The following is a 20,779-nucleotide window of genomic DNA, read 5'->3' as shown; positions in this document are numbered from 1 at the left end:
TTATAAATCTTCATCTAAAGAGCTACTACTTTGCAGTTGGAAAGACTTGAGATAATAGCTATCCGTTTGGCCATGAAATTGTGTAGATGGTAAAGATTTGTACTGAAATTGCAAGAATTCCTTTAAAGCGGCAATCAGCAGTTGAAACAATAACAAAGCATTTCCCCGCCCCTGTTTCGATAAATAGCTGAGGGATGGGACTGGAGAAATGTAATTAATTTAACATACACTCTTATCCAGAGCGACTTACAGTAGTGAGTGCATACATTTTCGTATTGGTCCACCCGTGGGAATCAAACCCACAACCCTGGCATTGCAAGCACCAACTGAGCCACATGACAGAGCTGTGGATGAAAAGACTGACCATCCATAATGTCAAAATTATAGTTTAACCATGTTTAGGCTATATAGTGTTTGTTTACATTTGCTTTGTTTACACACATTGGAGTAAAGCTTATGTTTTGGGTTCTGATGGGTTGAACTAAGCTCATGAGGCATTTATAAGTTATATTATTTAAGAACCAATGGGTAAATACAGTATCATTCATTCACAAGTCCAAAAATGGATGTAGCAACTGCAGATTGCCCCTTTAAAACATTCCATAATTATATTAAAATAGAAAAAAACACAAAGGTACACATGCTGTGGTACCTATTCCCATCTCTAATTATCTAGAAGCTTCTCTAGAAGCTTCAAATGACCGTTTCACTGTGGAACACTGTTTTCACTTTGACAGTTCAGCTCCTCAATTTAGTGCTTGGCTCTGTTTCTGTTCAACCATCGGCCCTCATATCGGTCAATAAAAACACTTTACTATCCACAGCTCTGTGATTTAACATTAGGTGACCATAAACCGTGGCTTGTGGGTTGGTGTGGGTCAGCAATAAAGAAAAAAAAAGAAAAAAAAGCTGAAGAGCCTAAGATTAAAGGGTAACGTTGCTTGTACGTTTTATGTTATTAATGCTGAAATTGCTAATTATACTCTTTAGAACTTTTGAAGGGTTGGTTGATGATGCAGTTATTTAACTAATTTAGTGCAGATAACTTTGATCAAAGCTGTAGAGCCCAGGGTCAGTGGGGGGGGGAGAGTCCCAGGGCTTGGGAGGTAACTCCAGGGACACAGGCAGTACCATTTTATTTCCATGATGGGCTGGATTTAATCTGTATCACTGACGTTCAGAATTAAAGCGTGATTGAAATTTAAAGGCAATGTTCCCATGTTAGCTGAGACTGCATTCACGTAAAACGCTGCATATGTCTTCTCAATTGGAAATTACCTTTGTGCAATCTGCAACGCTTCAGCGACACAGTTTGAACCCAGCCCCAAGTGTAAACATTTTGAAACACTATGTTATTCTCCAGGAGAATTCGCATGAAGGAGAAAGGGGCTGTTACACCAATGCTTACAGCTGTCTGTGTTCAGGAGAATACAAGACAGATTACCAAAATAGGCATCCTAGCACAGATAAAAGATTGTTTTCTAATGGTGTTTTAAGTACATTCCTATGTTTAAAGGCAATCATGGATGAAAATGTCCTCAAGTCTACCTAAAACAAATCTTAGCCCTTGAGGAGAGGCCAATGATACCGAAGGATAAGATAGCATCTGTATAGAAATGTCACCCATCAGGAAAAGTGATTAAATGACAATGCTGATAAAGGAAAAATGACATTTTTCATTTTCTACTAACTCCATTAGTTAGTTGGTAAAATCTATGGACTTCCCCACTTCACACCAGAGTTTCAAGACATTAGGTATGTTTCAAACATGGTCTCTTTAAATAACACACTCTTAACTAACAAAATGTTCCCAAAACTTTGCACAATGTCCATTAGATCATCTTCTTCAGCCCCCACTAGGGCCAAATGACATGTTCTATGAAGGATGCAACAAGTGACTTAAGGAGCCCTTTTAAAAGAGAACTCATGAAGTATTTAGGATGTCACAATAGAGAACAGATTTGATCTAATGACAGACGGGACCTGGGGAGGTGGAGCGGGCTGGCTGTGAGTCGAAAGCTTTCCCTCTTAGGGACCTAGCTGGACCGAGGGCATGTGGCTCCTATCCATTTAAAGCATTCATGGTGAGGAAATATTTAACCCCGCTGATCAATATTTCAGTGGATTGCTCCTTGTGTCACTCCAATCTCCTGCCTTGTGAAGACATGGCCATAGAGCCTAAGCTAGCGTAAAGTGGGAACAGTCACTTGGGTGAGCAGGCTTCACAACCCTTTTCGCAAAGCCTTCAAGAAAATGGAACTAAAGCTAATTGTGGTGTCGGCTTAGGTCGCCCAGAACATGTTGCAAATGGTGTTAAAACCATGTACTTGCTGGCCTGCTCTCAAATATTTCATGAATACGGCCCACAAATTATCCTTCTTTCCTCCTCAATAGCATTCATGCTGGTACAGGCCATTAAAAAGTAATAAAGATCAAACTGTAATGTTAGCACAGATCAAGTATTTGTAAAGAAGCTGACAGAATGAGGTATGTACTGTATGTATGTATGTATGTATGTATGTATGTATGTATGTATGTATGTATGTATGTATGTATGTATGTATGTATGTATGTATGTATGTATGTATGTATGAGGTACTGTAATGAGGTGTTGTTGAAGGAGTCAGGCGCAGGAGGGTAAAATCACAGAATAACAGGCTTTAATCCGCAAACTACAGGTTTACGCAGAAATGCGTCAAACACACTCCAGGGCACAAAACAGGCGCACTGGAAAATACAAGGTACACGGGAAAATACTCCGGTCGATACACAATACATGAGCTCCACCGAGCTTCACTAACCTCCACAATAAACAAACCCACACAGACAAGGAAGCAGAGGGAACACTTATACCATGACTAATGAGGGAATAAGGACCAGTTGTGTGTGATTGAAGACAAGACAAATGGAGTGATGATAAATGGATCGGCAGTAGCTAGTAAGCCGGTGATGCCGAATGCCGAAACCTGCCCGAACAAGGAGGGGAGGCAGCCTTGGCGGAAGTCGTGACAGGTACAGTATGTATGCATGTACAGTACCAGTCAAAGGTTTGGACACACCTACTCATTCCAGGGTTTTTCTTTATTTTTACTATTTTCTACATTGTAGAATAACAGTGAAGACATCAAAACTTGGAAATAACACATATGGAATCATGTAGTAACCAAAGAAGTGTTAAACAAATCAAAATATATTTTATATTTGAGATTCTTCAAAGTAGCCACCCTTTGACTTGATGACAGCTTTGCACACTCTTGGCATTCTCTCAACCAGCTTCATGAGGTAGTCACCTGGAATGCATTTCAATTAACAGGTGTGCCATGTTAATGCATTTGAGCCAATCAGTTGTGTTGTGACAAGGTATGGGTGGTATACAGAAGATAGCCCTATCTGGTAAAAGATCAAGTCCATATTATGGCAAGAACAGCTCAAATAAGCAAAGAGAAATGACAGTCCATCATTATTTTAAGACATGAAGGTCAGTCAATACTGAACATTTCAAGAACTTTGAAAGTTTCTTCAAGTGCAGTCGCAAAAACCACCAAACGCTATGATGAAACTGGCTCTCATGAGGACTGCCACAGGAAAGGAAGACCCAGAGTTACCTCTGTTGCAGAGGATAAGTTCATTAGAGTTACCAGCCTCAGAAATTGCAGCCCAAATAAATGCTTCACAGAGTTCAAGTCACAGACACATCTCAACATCAACTGTTCAGAGGAGACTGCGTGAATCAGGCATTCATGGTCGAATTGCTGCAAAAAAACACGACTAAAGGACACCAATAAGAAGAAGAGACTTGCTTGGGCCAAGAAACACGAGCAATGGACATTAGACCGGTGGAAATCTGTCCTTTGGTCTGATGAGTCCAAATTGGAGATTTTTGGTTCCAACCGCCGTGTCTTTGTGAGACGCAGAGTAGGTGAACGGATGATCTCAGCATGTGTGGTTCCCACCGTGAAGCATGGAGGAGGAAGTGTGATGGTGTGGGGGTGCTTTGCTGGTGACACTGTCAGTGATTTATTTAGAATTCACGGCACACTTAACCAGCATGGCTACCACAACATTCTGCAGCAATAAGCCATCCCATCTGGTTTGCGCTTAGCAGGACTATCGTTTGTTTTTCAACAGGACAATGACCCAACACACCTCCAGACTGTGTAAGGGCTATTTGATCAATAAGGAGAGTGGTGCAGTGCCGCATTAGATGACCTGGCCTACACAATCACCCGACCTCAACCCAAGTGAATGAGTAGGTGTGTCCAAACTTTTGACTGGTACTGTATGTTTGCATGTACAGTACCAGTCAAAGGTTTGGACACACCTACTCATTCAAGGGTCTTTCTTTATTTTTACTATTTTCTACACTGTATAATAATAATGAAGACATCAAAACTATGAAATAACACATATGGAATCACGTAGTAACCAAAAAAGTGTTAAACAAATCTAAATATATTTTACATTTGAGAGTCTTCAAATAGCCACACTTTGCCTTGATGACATCTTTGCACACTCTTGGCATTCTCTCAACCAGCTTCACCTGGAATGCTTTCCCAACAGTCTTGAAGGAGTTCCCACATATGCTGAGCACTTGTTGGCTGCTTTTCCTTAATTCTGCCGTCCGACTCATCCCAAACCATCTCAAATGGGTTGAGGTCGGGTGATTGTGGAGGCCAGGTCATCTGATGCAGCACTCCATCACTCTCCTTCTTGGTAAAATAGCCCTTACACAGCCTGGAGGTATGTTGGGTCATTGTTCTGTTGAAAAACAAATGATAGTCCCACTAAGCCCAAACCAGATGGGATGGCGTATCGCTGCAGAATGCTGTGGTAGCCATGCTGGTTAAGTGTACCTTGAATTCTAAATAAATCACAGACAGTGTAACCAGCAAACCATAACACCTTCTCCTCCATGCTTTACGGTGGGAACTTCACATGCTGAGATCATCCGTTCACCCACACCGCATCTCACAAAGACACAGCGGTTTGAACCAAAACTCTCCAATTAGTACTCCAGACCAAAAGGACAAAGTTCCACCGGTGTAATGTCCATTGCTCGTGTTTCTTGGCCCAATCAGGTCTCTTCTTCTCATTGGTGTCCTTTAGTATTGGTTTCTTGCAGCAATTCGACCATGAAGGCCTGATTCACACGGTCCCCTCTGAACAGTTGATGTTGAGATGTGTCTGATACTTGAACTCTGTGAAGCATTTATTTGGGCTGCAATGTCTGAGGCTGGTAACTCTAATGAACTTATCCTCTGCAGCAGAGGTAACTCTGGGTCTTCCATTCCTGTGGCGGTCCTCATGAGAGCCAGTTTCATCATAGAGCTTGATGGTTTTTGCGACTGCACTTGAAGAAACGTTCAAAGTTCTTGAAATGTTCAGTATTGACTGACCTTCATGTCTTAAAGTAATGATGGACTGTCATTTCTCTTTGCTTATTTGAGCTGTTCTTGCCATAATATGGACTTGATCTTTTACCAAATAGGGCAATCTTCTGTATTCCCCCTTACCTTGTCACAACACAACTGATTGGCTCAAATGCATTAAGAAAGAAGAAGTCACACCTGTTAATTGAAATGCATTCCAGGTGACTACCTCATGAAGCTGGTTGAGAGAATGCCAAGAGTGTGCAAAGCTGTCATCAACGCAAAGGGTGGCTATTTGAAGAATCTCAAATATAAAATATATTTTGATTTGTTTAACACTTTTTTGGTTACATGATTCCATATGTGTTATTTTATAGTTTTGATTAACATAGCTTGGTGAGACAACCACATATCGCAGTTGTAGTAAGTACATTTTTCCTTAATAAGAAGTTATCAGCAAAGTCATTGCTAGTAGGAAATGCCAAGTGCATATTTTTTTAAAATATTTTCTTATATCAACGATGGAGCCCATCACAAATGAAAGTCAAGAACCTGAGGGGAAAAAACATTTCTCAAAACTCGAGCTGAATATCAAAAAGAAGTAAGGATTATTATATTTTCACCAAAGCAGGATGACAGTCCAGAGTATTATCATATTAACCATAGAACAAATCAAATAATAAAGGTGCATCAAAGTGATGTACCACAGTGTAATCGGAGGGAGAACAAGGCCCTGTAGGGGATTAAACGTCTGTATATGAGTTCTCGTCTGATCTGACCTGAGCTCTTACATCTCTGCTGACTTACTGACAGTGGCATCTCTCAGACCACTAGTCAGTTACAGTAGGCTACAGTCCATAATCACCTAGAACAGCTTCAGGCGGATTCACTCAACCACCCATCCCATGAAAGTCTTTGAACATCACCTGCTAAGGAATTACAACTATATAAAGTATTGTAGCATGTGTGGCCAAACTTTCTAATATGACCAACTGCTTGGTGTTACACAGAATGCTTGAACAAGCTGGATAACCCCAGACATTGAGTTCAGATGAGTGTCAACTATGGATTGTTCATATAGCCCATTTATAAGCAACCTACAGCCCACTCATGTTTGCTTGGAGGGTTCCATATTACTTAACGGGGCAGCACTCCAATGCTCACAATATCATATTTGACATTGTCAAGACATCCCCAGGCAAACAAATGTGTGCTTGTGTCTTTTTATTCCCCACTGTTACTTCTGAGCTTGATCTGTGATAGGGTTGCTTCATTCTGGTAGCTTTCCCAAAATTCCCAGGTTTTTGGAAGCTTCAGCCAGGATCTCTGCAAAACCTGGGAATTTGGGGAAATCTACTGGAATTTTGAAACCTGATCTGTGATAAACCATCACGCTACTGGAATGGCCCATTTTTATGTTCATTATTATCAAAAGGTGGCACAACGATTGTTTCGCTACACTCCTTTACGAACACATATGGGTCTCTAGAGGAGGTGTCCTGTGGCCCCGTTCAGCCACACAAGTCAGGACCACAGGCTGAGTGCCCCTTAGGAAGGGTGTCCGTAAACAATGGGTCTGGTCTCATTATTACTGAAACTGGATACAAGTGGAAAATATAAAGATCCAGTCCATTTACAAAATTGGAGACCCCTTACACGTCAGTGTTGTGATGCAAAAATTCTAGCAAAATGTATAGCGCATAGAATAAAAAAGTTATTGTCAGATATTATTCATTCTAATCAGACAGGTTTTTTACATGGAAGATACATTGGAGATAATATAAGGCAAGTATTGGAAACAATAGAACACTATGGAAAATATGGGAAACCAGGCCTGCTATTCCTAGCAGACTTCGAAAAGGCATTTGATAAAGTTCGACTGGGGTTCATATATAAATGCCTGGAGCATTTCAATTTTGGAGAATCTCTTATAAAATGGGTCAAAATCATGTATAGTAACCCTAGGTGTAAAATAGTAAATAATGGCTATTTCTCAGAAAGTTTTAAACTGTCAAGAGGAGTGAAACAAGGTTGTCCACTATCGGCATATCTATTTATTGTGGCCATCGAGATGTTAGCTATTAAAATCAGATCCAATAATAATATCAGAGGATTAGAAATCCAGGGCTTAAAAACAAAGGTGTCATTGTACGCTGATGATTCATGTTTTCTTTTAAATCCACAACTAGAATCCCTCCACAGCCTCATAGAGGATCTAGATACATTTTCTAACCTCTCTGTATTACAACCAAATTATGACAAATGTACTATATTACGTATTGGATCACTAAAAAATACAATTTTTACATTACCATGTAGTTTACCAATAAAATGGTCTGATGGTGATGCGGATATACTCGGAATACATATCCCAAAGGAAATAAATGATCTCACTTCAATAAATTTTAATAGAAAGTTAGCAAAAATAGATAAGATCTTACTACCATGGAAAGGAAAATACCTGTCAATTTGTGGATAAATCACCCTGATTAACTCTTTAGTATTATCCCAGTTTACCTATTTGCTTATGGTCTTGCCTACGCCTAGCGAACAGTTTTTTAAATTATATGAAAAAAAAATATTCAATTTTATTTGGAACGGCAAGCCAGACAAAATTAAAAGGGCATATTTATATAATGAATATGAATTCGGAGGACAGAAATTATTAAATATGAAAGCATTAGACCTATCACTAAAAGCTTCAGTCATACAAAAGTTATACTTAAATCCAAACTGGTTCTCAAGCAAATTAGTAAGATTGTCTCACCCAATGTTCAAGAAAGGCCCCTTTCCCTTTATTCAGATTACAAGAACTCATTTGCAGTTATTTGAAAAGGAAATCATCTCCCAAATATCACTATTTCTAAAACAAGCCATAGAAAGTTGGTTGCAATTTCAATTTAATCCTCCAGAAATGACAGAACAAATAATGCAACAAATATTGTGGTTAAATTCAAATATACTAATTGACAAAAAACCTTTATTTTTTGATAGAATGTTTAAAAAAGGTATAATCTTCGTAAATGATATCATCGGTAGGACTGGTGGAGTTATGTCGCACATGCAGCTAACAAAAACATATGGAAATGTCTGCTCTACCCAAAATTACAACCAAATAATTGCAGCCTTACCGCAAAAGTGGAAGGGGGAGAAAGTAAGGAACTTGTCTGTCAGCCTTGCATTAAAGAACATAATTGGTTAAGGAAAACTGTGATAAATTAAGTATATTAATATTGTATATTATTAAGTAGTATAGGTAGGCATCGTGGGCTGTTGTGGGTAGCTGTTGTGTAGTTATTGTAGGTTACTTTTGTATTCGGCGGTGCCGGATGTAGCACGAAGCTAGCTAGCTAACTCACCTCCTGGATTAGCTGGCGAGTTGCTATTAGCAACGGTTGCAACTAAAAACAATATCCTTTTAGCCAGCTACATTCGTTCGCAGCGACGCCGTTTTTCAAACAAAGTCAACACAGTAGCCATTGCTAGCCAGCCAACACTACCAGCAGGCTGTGGTAGCTAAATACAATATCTTTGTGCTAGCTACCCAACGTTTAATCGTTGCTGCGTTATGAAAGGTAAGCTTGGCTTCTTATATGGTGTTGAGTTAAGCTTAAACCATGTATTTAGATTGTAGGTAGGTATTGTAGTTTGGTATTATAGGTAGCTTACTCAGGTAGTTATTGAAGGTTATTGTAGGTAATTATTGTAGGTAAGGACTGTATTCGGCGGACTCCGGCGAAGCACGAGGCTAGCCTACCCACTACTTGGACCAACAAAGCTAGCTAGCTAGCGGGTAGCTACTGGTAACTTTTTGCAACTATGGTTAATTGTTTCCAATGTTATTTCATGCTTAAGAGTACCTGTGATTGAGCCAGCTAGCTGCTACCATTCAGCTGTTTTTCTAACCTCATCCGAGGCATTAACGTTAGGTGGTTGGTAGCTGCTGTACTTAATTACAGCTACTGATAACAGTCTGCTGTAGTTTACAACAATTCTAATTTCTAAAGTGGAAGTTGGGAGAGTTTTACTCGGGTGGTTCAGTGAAACAATTATAGTTTCTGAGGTGGAAGTTGGGAGAGTTATATATATATTTTTTTTTTGGTGAGGGAGGCCTGCTCTCTCCTTTCCCTGATGTTTAGTTCATTTCATCCCGATCTCCTCTGCATTATTGTAGCCATCTGCTGCAGCCTGTCAACTATGCCTCTGCCTATCCCTGTTCTCTCCTCTCCGCACAGGCTACACAAACGCCTCACACCGCGTGGCTGCTGCCTCTCTAACCTGGTGGTCCCTGCACGCACCACACACCTGGAGTTCCAGGTCTCAGGCAGCCTCTGGAACTGCCGTTCTGCCGCCAACAAGGCTGACTTCATCCCAGCCTATGCCACCCTCCAGTCCCTCGACTTCCTGGCACTGACGGAAACATGGATTACCACTGAAAACACTGCTACTCCTACTGCTCTCTCCTCGTCTGACCATGTGTTCTCGCATACCCCGAGAGCATCTGGTCAGAGGGGTGGTGGCACAGGAATCCTCATCTCTCCCAAGTGGTCATTCTCAATTTTTCCCCTAACCCATCTGTCTATCTCCTCATTTGAATTCCACGCTGTCACAGTCACTAGCCCATTTAAGCTTAATATCCTTGTCATCTATCGCCCTCCAGGTTCCCTTGGAGAGTTCATCAATGAGCTTGACGCCTTGATAAGTTCCTTTCCTGAGGATGGCTCACCCTTCACAGTCTTGGGGGATTTCAACCTCCCCACGTCTACATTTGACTCATTTCTCTCTGCCTCCTTCTTTCCACTCCTCTCCTCTTTTGACCTCACCCTCTCACCATCCCCCACTCACAAGGCAGGCAATACGCTTGACTTCATCTTTACTAGATGTTGCTCTTCTACTAATCTCACTGCAACTCCCCTCCATGTCTCCGACCACTACTTTGTATCCTTTTCTCTCTCGCTCTCCTCCAACACTACTCACTCTGCCCCTACACAGATGGTAACGCGCCGCCGCAACCTTCGCTCTCTCTCTCCCACTACTCTCTCCTCTTCCATCCTATCATCTCTTCCCTCTGCTCAATCCTTCTCCCTCCAATCTCCTGATTCTGCCTCCTCAACCCTCCTCTCCTCCCTTTCTGCATCCTTTGACTCCCTGTGTCCCCTATCCTCCCGGCCGGCTCGGTCCTCCCCCTCCAGCTCTGTGGCTTGATGACTCATTGCGAGCTCACAGAACAGAGCTCCAGGCAGCTGAGCGGAAATGGAAGAAAACTAAACTCCCTGCCGACCTGGCATCTTTTCACTCCCTCCTCTCTACATTTTCTTCATCTGTTTCTGCTGCTAAGGCCACTTTCTACCACTCTAAATTCCAAGCATCTGCCTCTAACCCTAGGAAGCTCTTTGCCACATTCTCCTCACCCCCCCTCCCTCTCTGTGGATGACTTTGTCAACCACTTTGAAAAGAAGGTTGACGACATCCGATCCTCGTTTGCTCACACTGCCCTACCCTATGCTTTGACTTCTTTCTCCCCTCTCTCTCCAGATAAAATCTTGCGACTAGTGACTGCAGGCCGCCCAACAACCTGCCCGCTTGACCCCATCCCCTCCTCTCTTCTCCAGACCATCTCCGGTGACCTTCTCCCCTACCTCACCTCGCTGATCAACTCATCCTTGACCGCTGGCCATGTCCCTTCCGTCTTCAAGAGAGCGAGAGTTGCACCCCTTCTCAAAAAACCAACACTCGATCCCACTGATGTCAACAACTACAGACCAGTATCCCTTCTTTCTTTTCTTTCCAAAACTATTGAGCGTGCCGTCTTTAGCCAACTCTCTTGCTATCTCTCTCAGAATGACCTTCTTGATCCAAACCAGTCAGGTTTCAGGACTGGTCATTCAACTGAGACTGCTCTTCTCTGTGTCACGGAGGCTCTCCGCACTGCTAAAGCTAACTCTCTCTCCTCTGCTCTTGTCCTTCTAGACCTGTCTGCTGCCTTTGATACAGTGAACCATCAGATCCTCCTCTCCACCCTCTCCGAGCTGGGCATCTCCGGCGCGGCTCACTCCTGGATTGCGTCCTACCTGACCGGTCGCTCCTACCAAGTGGCGTGGCGAGAAGCTGTCTCCGCACCACGTGCTCTCACCACTGGTGTCCCCCAGGGCTCAGTTCTAGGCCCTCTCCTTTTCTCCCTATACACCAAGTCACTTGGCTCTGTCATATCCTCACATGGCCTCTCCTATCATTGCTACGCTGACGATACACAACTAATCTTCTCCTTTCCCCTTCTGATAACCAGGTGGCGAATCGCATCTCTGCATGTCTGGCCGACATATCAGTATGGATGACGGATCACCACCTCAAGCTGAACCCTGGCAAGACGGAGCTGCTCTTCCTCCCGGGGAAGGACTGCCCGTTCCATGATCTTGCCATCACGGTTGACAACTCCGTTGTGTCCTCCTCCCAGAGTGCGAAGAGCCTTGGCGTGACCCTGGACAACACCCTGTCGTTCTCCGCCAACATCAAGGCGGTGACCCGATCCTGCAGGTTCATGCTCTACAACATTCGGAGAGTACGACCCTGCCTTACACAGGAAGCGGCACAGGTCCTAATCCAGGCACTTGTCATCTCCCCGTCTGGATTACTGCAACTCGCTGTTGGCTGGGCTCCCTGCCTGTGCCATTAAACCCCTACAACTCATCCAGAATGCCGCAGCCCGTCTGGTGTTCAACCTTCCCAAGTTCTCTCACGTCACCCCCTCCTACGCACACTCCACTGGCTTCCAGTTGAAGCTCGCATCCGTTACAAGACCATGGTGCTTGCCTATGGAGCAGTGAGGGGAACGGCACCTCCGTACCTTCAGGCTCTGATCAGTCCCTACACCCAGGCGAGGGCATTGCGTTCATCCACCTCTGGCCTGCTGGCTCCCCTTCCTCTGCGGAAGCATAGTTCCCGCTCAGCCCAGTCAAAGCTGTTCGCTGCTCTGGCACCCCAATGGTGGAACAAGCTCCCTCACGACGCCAGGACAGCGGAGTCACTCACCACCTTCCGGAGACATTTGAAACCCCACCTCTTTAAGGAACACCTGGGATAGGATAAAGTAATCCTTCTACCCCCAAAAAAAAAAAAAAAGTATAATTGTAAAGTGGTTATCCCACTGGCTATAGGGTGAATGCACCAATTTGTAGTCGCTCTGGATAAGAGCGTCTGCTAAATGACGTAAATGTGCCCTTGAGAAAGGCACTTAACCCTAATTGCTCCTGTAAGTCGCTCTGGATAAGAGCGTCTGCTAAATGACTAAAATGTAAATGTAAATAAATAAAAAAGTATATCAGTTTCACTTAAGGACCAAAGGATTGACAGCCGTCCCATATAGATTGCAAAATAGTTGGGAAGAGATTTTTGACGTACCGATCCCTTGGCATAGTGTTTATGAACTGACACGCAAAACGACACCGGATTCAAAAATTTTAATCTTTCAATTTAAATTATTATATAAAATTCTTGCTACCAATAGAATGTTATTTATATGGGGGATACAATCTTCCCAGCTCTGCAGATTTTGCTGTGAAGAGACAGAATCATTTGTTTTGGTCCTGTGCATTTGTAGCTTGTTTTTGGACACAGGTCCAGGAATGGCTAAAGGATTGCAATATTTACCTGGAGCTAACCTTGCAGATAGCATTACTGAGTGATCTGAAAAGTCATAGTCAATCGATCAATAATATAATAATACTTTTAGCAAAAATGTTTATTTTTAATTCACAATCTGTAGAAGCAATGAGAATAGAAAGGTTCAGAACTTTTGTAAAACATCACAGTACGGTTTAAATATATATGGCAAATAGAAATCCTATATGGATGGTGTTAAGAGATAGATGGGAGGTATTGAATAGAGTTGAAGGATGGGACTAATAACAAATAACAACAAATAATAACAAAGATAGCTAATAATGTAAGCATACTGTGTCCATAATAAGTATATAGGTTGTATGTTGGGAGCTTTTGGGAAAGAGCACAGTTAGAAAGATATGGCATATAGAAGCAAACCGGATGGACATCATGAAAATGATCGGAGAGGTTGAGAGTAGAAGAAGTTCAGGAGCAAAAAAATAAATAAATATATATATATATATATATATATACAGTGGGGGAAAAAAGTATTTAGTCAGCCACCAATTGTGCAAGTTCTCCCACTTAAAAAGATGAGAGAGGCCTGTCATTTTCATCATAGGTACACGTCAACTATGACAGACAAATTGAGAAAAAAAAATCCAGAAAATCACATTGTAGGATTTTTAATGAATTTATTTGCAAATTATGGTGGAAAATAAGTATTTGGTCACCTACAAACAAGCAAGATTTCTGGCTCTCACAGACCTGTAACTTCTTCTTTAAGAGGCTCCTCTGTCCTCCACTCGTTACCTGTATTAATGGCACCTGTTTGAACTTGTTATCAGTATAAAAGACACCTGTCCACAACCTCAAACAGTCACACTCCAAACTCCACTATGGCCAAGACCAAAGAGCTGTCAAAGGACACCAGAAACAAAATTGTAGACCTGCACCAGGCTGGGAAGACTGAATCTGCAATAGGTAAGCAGCTTGGTTTGAAGAAATCAACTGTGGGAGCAATTATTAGGAAATGGAAGACATACAAGACCACTGATAATCTCCCTCGATCTGGGGCTTCACGCAAGATCTCACCCCGTGGGGTCAAAATGATCACAAGAACGGTGAGCAAAAATGACAGAACCACACGGGGGGACCTAGTGAATGACCTGCAGAGAGCTGGGACCAAAGTAACAAAGCCTACCATCAGTAACACACTATGCCGCCAGGGACTCAAATCCTGCAGTGCAAGACGTGTCCCCCTGCTTAAGCCAGTACATGTCCAGGCCCGTCTGAAGTTTGCTAGAGTGCATTTGGATGATCTAGAAGAGGATTGGGAGAATGTCATATGGTCAGATGAAACCAAAATATAACTTTTTGGTAAAAACTCAACTCGTCGTGTTTGGAGGACAAAGAATGCTGAGTTGAATCCAAAGAACACCATACCTACTGTGAAGCATGGGGGTGGAAACATCATGCTTTGGGGCTGTTTTTCTGCAAAGGGACCAGGACGACTGATCTGTGTAAAGGAAAGAATGAATGGGGCCATGTATCGTGAGATTTTGAGTGAAAACCTCCTTCTATCAGCAAGGGCATTGAAGATGAAACGTGGCTGGGTCTTTCAGCATGACAACGATCCCAAACACACCGCCCGGGCAACGAAGGAGTGGCTTCGTAAGAAGCATTTCAAGGTCCTGGAGTGGCCTAGCCAGTCTCCAGATCTCAACCCCATAGAAAATCTTTGGAGGGAGTTGAAAGTCCGTGTTGCCCAGCGACAGCCCCAAAACATCACTGCTCTAGAGGAGATCTGCATGGAGGAATGGACCAAAATACCAGCAACAGTGTGTGAAAACCTTGTGAAGACTTACAGAAAACGTATGACCTGTGTCATTGCCAACAAAGGGTATATAACAAAGTATTGAGAAACTTTTGTTATTGACCAAATACTTATTTTCCACCATAATTTGCAAATAAATTCATAAAAAATCCTACAATGTGATTTTCAGGATTTTTTTTCTCTCAATTTGTCTGTCATAGTTGACGTGTACCTATTATGAAAATTACAGGCCTCTCTCATCTTTTTAAGTGGGAGAACTTGCACAATTGGTGGCTGACTAAATACATTTTTTCCCCACTGTATATAAAAAACATGGGGGATTGGAAGTGATGCAGACAATTACATTGATAGAAGATACAATCTATCTGCAATATTAAGCTGATCCATCCACCAGAAAACAAAAACAAAAAAACAATGGGTCTGGTAATCACCAAGCCCTTCCCCAGATGAACGTTACTGATAGCATGGAGCAGAGGGAACACTACTGCCTCGTGATCTCCTCCCTAACTGCAGCCACAGTACCGTACCTCTGTACGGTGTCCATATTAGGACACCCGCTAATACGGTCACCGTACCTGTGCTAAGCTATGATGGATAGGCCACGCACTGGATGTCAAAACATGAGAAAAGTAGTTATGTTTTCTGTTGGTTTCTAATAAACCAATAATGACTATGCTTCATAGTTTGTCAGCCTTCAGCAGAGCTTGCTCCTGTCAGACATGTCAAACAGACCAGTAATCCTACACCTGTAACAGCACTCACGTGTGGTCTTCATTCCAACGACAATGCCAAAGTTCATCACTGTTTGTAGTATCTAATTATAACAACAAGTTTCAATTGGGCCTCTTGTGATAATAATTCCTCTTTAGTGTATGGTCAAACAAGCATGAATTAATCATGTAACACTGTCAATAAACATGCTATGGTTATTTACCTTGAATTGCACTGTGTGTTTGTGTTCAACAAAGGAAATCATGATGACTTCTTGCAATAAAAACTGTTGCTCAGAAGTTAAAGTGCTGTGTGTACTCTCTTCTGTTTTGTACCTTGCTTGTATGGACTGGTCCCTCGGATCTGCTTTACGCGATCCACCCTTGGGGGAAAAATGCACAGAGAATATTTATTCCACATCAGGCTTTGGCAGTCCAGACTGTTTTCCATCTGCTAGCTCTGAGCCCTGCTCTGCTCTGCTCTTCTTTATGGCGACTGGCTTTTCCCGCTGTCTTTACACCACAAAGAGCAACGCTTGTTTGCGGAGAGTAATGTACTAGCATTTTCGATTGCTTACATTTTTGGTCACCTAAAAACTTGCCCAACTATTTAAATATATGGCTGGTGAAAGAGTTTGTGGTTTTTAATTCAGAGCATGTAGGTTCTATAACCCAAGGTCAGACATCGGGCAGCAGTGTTTTCTGATGTTTAAAAACACTGATTAAAATGCTATTGAAGGTTTTTCTGCTATTTCATAGGACTGGGCTGGAAAGGGTGTGCTATTGGATAATGAGTGTGTGCAATGATACGTATGTGTTTACTGTAGGTCCAAGTGTGTCCTCGTAGAATTATTACAGCATCCGAATGTTTGTTTTTTGTATAAACAGGTTTCTATCACACCTGCCAGTTCATGCAACTGGATCAAAAACCTCAATCTCAATCACCAACCTAATGTTAGGTACTTAAAGAGCCACTGAACATGCCGATTGGGTCGTGTTTTTCTGTTGCTCATTAGAAAAATGAGATTTCAGTCTTGGAGTTGTGTTTCCTAACCAATTCCATGTCTGGTTAATGATGTTTGTCCCCCATGTGACACTGTAGACATGGAAGCCTATTTCACTTCCTCAAAATCCCCAGAATGAATCTAAGATAAGTCAAAAAATCTGTAATTAATTTTGACGTTTTTGCAGAGTAAGTTTTAGTTAACTAAGGTGTTTGGTGGAGTATTTCTCAAGTAAAAAAATGTCTAATGTGTTGTCTTATGTAAACAAAGTCGGAGCTGCTGGGCAGGTCTGTCTCTCTGTCTATGCTATTGGCTGTTCACCCCACGTTAGTGGGCAAATGGACATCTTCAAATCAAAACCCAACCTTCATTTACTTGTTGTGACGCACGGATGTTCCAAACTTTTTTTTAGGCGAGACTGACTTTCTGACCAAAATTATCCTATGTACACTTGGTAGTCAACTTTGACACTAGAATCACTGTTTCTGACTCATATTGATGCCTCATCAAAGCGATTAATTAATTTTTAAAGGCAATCGCTCTTTAAGTTTAGAATAACTTTGGGATGTACTCTCAAGATCAATAACAGATACTATTCAAATAAACTAAAAGTCCAGAACCGGATGCATGCACCAGTTACGGCCAATGATTGAATGCTATCAATTTCGTTGTAATCTGATATTTATCAAGTATTTATCTGGATGATTATACCTATTCATGATTCAAATGGTAATGTCATGGTGTTTATTTTAAATGACTGAAAGACAAAAATAATTATCAAAGGGAAGCTTAAAATCAGTACTGCTTGTTCATTAATGGTACTGCCTGTTTATATAAGGCAGAAATGATCAACTCGCTGCTATTTGGCTGCTGATGAAGCTCACTGTCGACTGACAAAAGGCCTGGGGATATCTCTGTGCGGATTGCAAAAGCTACATGTCAACCTAGGAGTTTGAGGCACGACATGTTCTCACAGTTCAAGCAGCCCTTACCAAGGCACAAATGAACCAAACTAGTACTGGATGGCAAGCTACTATTCTAAGACAGTAAAGAGGGAGAGCTTTTTTCTCAGCTTGTATGTTTAGATAAGAACAGGTCTGTATGACTTTGCACATTAATAGTGCACATCTATTTACTTTGAAAGCATATCTCTCACATTCTTACACTTGACTTGGTAACTTCATCCTACACTAGGGAACTGAGAATGCATCACTAAGCCAGGATGCCCCACTGGTGTTTTCTGCTGCTGCACGCAAACAACATCTATGGAAGGCAAAAGAGTCGGGATGATGAGCATCACCAGTAGACTCATGACCAGATCCATTTTTGCACTTTATTTTTTAAACAAATGTACTCTTCTCATTTTTCATCACATTAAAGTCCCTTTTATACTTTAGTTCTTTATTGTTTTACAAATATTAAGTTATCCACAAAAATAAAATAACTTAGAAAATAACCATGACCATCGAATATGAAAAATAACACATTCATAACAAAATGCATATTGCTATGTTATATCCCCAAAATACACGTTCTCCAGAACAAAATGCATGTGCAAATTACTAATCTGCATCAAAATAATCTGTGCCAATTTACCAGTAACATATTGTGTTTTTTAAACACAGACACAATGTATTTGCTCATAATAAATTACCCTGACTGACAAGTTCTTTGATAAAATGCATTTTGATATATTCTATGGGGAAATTCAATTTTCATAATAAAACACACAGCACATGCAAACAATGGACCTATTGGCAAACAAGGATACACTGTAAAAACACCCACAAATCTAGTTGTTTCAACTAATTATTATAAAGTAACTGGTTCCACAGCCTTTTTTTTTTCTTTACACAACGTTTAGGTCCAAGTGTTACCTGAACAAAAAAAATGTTGGGTCCCAAACTAAGCTCCAACTTGAGAAAACGGACAAAAATTCTGTCAATTTCAAATGATGTGTTTGCTCAACTTGTCTCATATGTTCATTCAACTAGACATTATTATTTAGGCATCTTAACTAATAAAAGGCTGTGGAACTGGTTACACACAAACAGTGTGTCTTCAACTTACATATTTGACACACATGGACATACAGTGAGGGAAAAAAGTATTTGATCCCCTGCTGATTTTGTATGTTTGCCCACTGACAAAGAAATGATCAGTCTATAATTTTAATGGTAGGTTTATTTGAACAGTGAGAGACAGAATAACAACAAAAAAAACAGAAAAACGCATGTCAAAAATTTTATAAATTGATTTGCATTTTAATGAGGGAAATAAGTATTTGACCCCCTCTCAATCAGAAAGATTTCTGGCTCCCAGGTGTCTTTTATACAGGTAACGAGCTGAGATTAGGAGCACACTCTTAAAGGGAGTGCTCCTAATCTCAGCTTGTTACCTGTATAAAAGACACCTGGCCACAGATGCAATCAATCAATCAGATTCCAACCTCTCCACCATGGCCAAGACCAAAGAGCTCTCCAAGGATGTCAGGGACAAGATTGGAGACCTACACAAGGCTGAAATGGGCTACAAGACCATCGCCAAGCAGCTTGGTGAGAAGGTGACAACAGTTGGTGCGATTATTCGCAAATGGAAGAAACACAAAATAACTGTCAATCTCCCTCAGCCTGGGGCTACATGCAAGATCTCACCTCGTGGAGTTGCAATGATTATGAGAACGGTGAGGAATCAGCCCAGAACTACACGGGAGGATCTTGTCAATGATTTCAAGGCAGCTGGGACCATAGTCGCCAAGAAAACAATTGTTAACACACTACGCAGTGAAGGACTGAAATCCTGCAGCGCCCGCAAGGTCCCCCTGCTCAAGAAAGCACATATACATGCCCGTCTGAAATTTGCCAATGAACATCTGAATGATTCAGAGGAGAACTGGGTGAAAGTGTTGTGGTCAGATGAGACCAAAATAGAGCTCTTTGGCATCAACTCAACTCGCCGTGTTTGGAGGAGGAGGAATGCTGCCTATGATCCCAAGAACACCATCCCCACCGTCAAACATGGAGGTGGAAACATTATATTTTGGGGGTGTTTTTCTGCTAAGGGGAAAGGACAACTTCACCACATCAAAGGGACGATGGACGGGGCCATGTACCGTCAAATCTTGGGTGAGAACCTCCTTCCCTCAGCCAGGGCATTGAAAATGGGTCGTGGATGGGTATTCCAGCATGACAATGACCCAAAACACATGGCCAAGGCAACAAAGCAGTGGCTCAAGAAGAAGCACATTAAGGTCCTGGAGTGGCCTAGCCAGTCTCCAGACCTTAATCCCATAGAAAATCTGTGGAGGGAGCTGAAGGTTCGAGTTGCCAAATGTCAGCCTCGAAACCTTAATGACTTGGAGAAGATCTGCAAAGAGGAGTGGAACAAAATCCCTCCTGAGATGTGTGCAAACCTGGTGGCCAACTACAAGAAACGTCTGACCTCTGTGATTGCCAACAAGGGTTTTGCCACCAAGTACTAAGTCATGTTTTGCGGAGGGGCAAATACTTATTTCCCTCATTAAAATGCAAATCAATTTATAACATTTTTGACATGCGTTTTTCTGGATTTCTTTGTTGTTATTCTGTCTCTTACTGTTCAAATAAACCTAACATTAAAATTATAGACTGATCATTTCTTTGTCAGTGGGCAAACGTACAAAATCAGCAGGGGATCAAATACTTTTTTCCCTCACTGTACATGATTACATTGTGCATGTTTATTTAGTCATTATTATGTCCTCACGTGGGATTTGAACTCACAACCTCTTGGTTCATGGCATTCCGATCCTCCTGCTACACCACCATGTCTGTGTGAATTATCACTTAATCTGACTATTCTCTCATCATTGATTTGATTGATTGATTGAAGTAATTTTTGTTTTTTTCTGTATAGTTGTCTAATGTTGGTGTAGTATATTACTCTGTTTTAATGTTATTCCTTAATCACTATGATGAATAAAAAAGCTTTTCTTGAGTGTAATTTTCAGAGTTGAGATTTACTCTGAAGTGCAAAGTGTAGCAGTAAAGGTGAATTCAGTTATTGACACAGACAGGATGGTGTAGCAGGAAGATTGGAATGCCGTGAACCAAGACGTTGTGAGTTCAAATCCCAGGTGAGGACATGTTGAATATGAATTACTCTATGAATGAACATGCACAATGTGTGTCAAATATGTAAGTTGAAAACATTGTATGTTAAAAGCACTGTGTGTGTAACTAGTTCCACAGCCTTTTATTAGGTAAGATGCCCAAATAATAA

The sequence above is a fragment of the Coregonus clupeaformis genome, chromosome 23 (assembly GCF_020615455.1).
Source record: "Coregonus clupeaformis isolate EN_2021a chromosome 23, ASM2061545v1, whole genome shotgun sequence".
NCBI classification, from domain to species: Eukaryota; Metazoa; Chordata; class Actinopteri; order Salmoniformes; family Salmonidae; genus Coregonus; species Coregonus clupeaformis.
Note: the sequence above shows the minus strand (reverse complement) of the source record.